The sequence below is a fragment of the Vollenhovia emeryi genome, unplaced genomic scaffold (genome assembly GCF_000949405.1).
Source record: "Vollenhovia emeryi isolate VEMERY1.0 unplaced genomic scaffold, V.emery_V1.0 DF939199.1, whole genome shotgun sequence".
Classification (NCBI taxonomy): Eukaryota; Metazoa; Arthropoda; class Insecta; order Hymenoptera; family Formicidae; genus Vollenhovia; species Vollenhovia emeryi.
This window is the reverse complement of record NW_011967167.1, coordinates 136,252-137,801: the sequence shown is the minus strand read 5'-3', so window position 1 is coordinate 137,801 and position 1,550 is coordinate 136,252.

Below are 1,550 nucleotides of genomic sequence, written 5' to 3'. Positions count from 1 at the left end.
TATACATACACATATAAAATATGCAATCCGATTTCACACAAATGATCTTTTTATAAACGACGCATAAAATTATGCATACGGCACTACCTTGAGTTCTAGATTTACTACACGGAGAGAATGTTTTTCCTAAAATTTCTCCTGAAAATCATAATAATCGTGGGACAACGTAGCATTTCGAAGAATTTTATGAGAGTTTCGTGAAATTTTACCATACATTTTACTAGTAATTATACTTAGTATACATTTTATTAGTAGCCCAAGGAGAACAAAAGTCAGGATGATGTCAATTTAATGTCATATTGACCAAATTTGTGTCAAATTTTTAGCTATATTGACCAAAATTTGACATCAAATTGACATCATCCTGACTTTTTGTTCTCCTTGGGGGAATGTGTGGTACAATAAAACTTCAAAAAGCTCGCATAAAGTTGTGCAAATGCCACCTTGTCCCACGATTACACAATCTTCAGGGTTTTGAGAGAAAATTCTTTCCGTGTATAAATTAAAGATTAGTTAAAAGACAATTAATCTTGATACAGAAAAACATTTTTCGATAACTAAATCTGTTATAAAAGAAAGCTAAAGCTTGTTCAAATTCGCATTAATTGACGAATATATGATCCCGTGTTATTTCGTTAACATAAAAAAAAAACCACTTACTTTTGTCGTTCAACACGTAGAAAAAGATATTGGATCAAGGATGGCAAATGACATTTATATTAAATACATACTATATGTGTAAGTGTTTCTATCGAAGTTAATCGTCGATAAAGTTACCGGACGTTTAATCACAGTCGCACTTAATGTACCACATGTACGTGAAATGAAAAATTTCACTCTGCTCGGAAACTCCGTTCAATGTTAAACGTTAGAAAGCGACAGTAAAGCCTAATCTACAATGTGCTCTTTGCGTCTGGAAACATTCTATTTTGTAGCCGACAATTTTATTTGTTACGTTTAAAAAATTTTTGCGCAAGTGGACAAATTGTGTATCATACGGTACAATCGTGCATTGTCGACTTTGTTAAGCGTCTCGATTTGTTTATACAAACTAGAATGTTTCTAGACGCAGAGAGCAGATTGTAGATTGGGCTTAACGGTCGGAACGATACAGAATGCAAAATAAAGGTATTTCTTTATGAATAATTGTTACCCGCAGGCGGATGGGCATTCCTTTAATCACAAGACGGCTAGACGATAGTCCTGCGAGGAACGTATAAGCTGTATACGTTCCAACGAACGTCGATAGAGAGGGAAGCTGAAAAATGCTTCCTATCGTATCCGGCGCCGTTAGCGTCCGATCTCGCCGCGTTAGATTTCATTCTGTCCGCCGCACCCCTTTCCCCAAAAAGTTGTGCAAAGGTTGAGCGAGCGAAACGGCCTGAAAGTCGCTTTCGCAAGAGACCGAGCGATACTTTCTACGTTTCCTACTCTTTCCCACGTGAGGGGATATTTTTGTATTTCAATAAAAGGTCGACTCGCGACTGCGAGGGCAATAACTTTTATTTACATTCGCGAGAAGCAAAATCTCTCTCTCTCTCTCTCTCTCT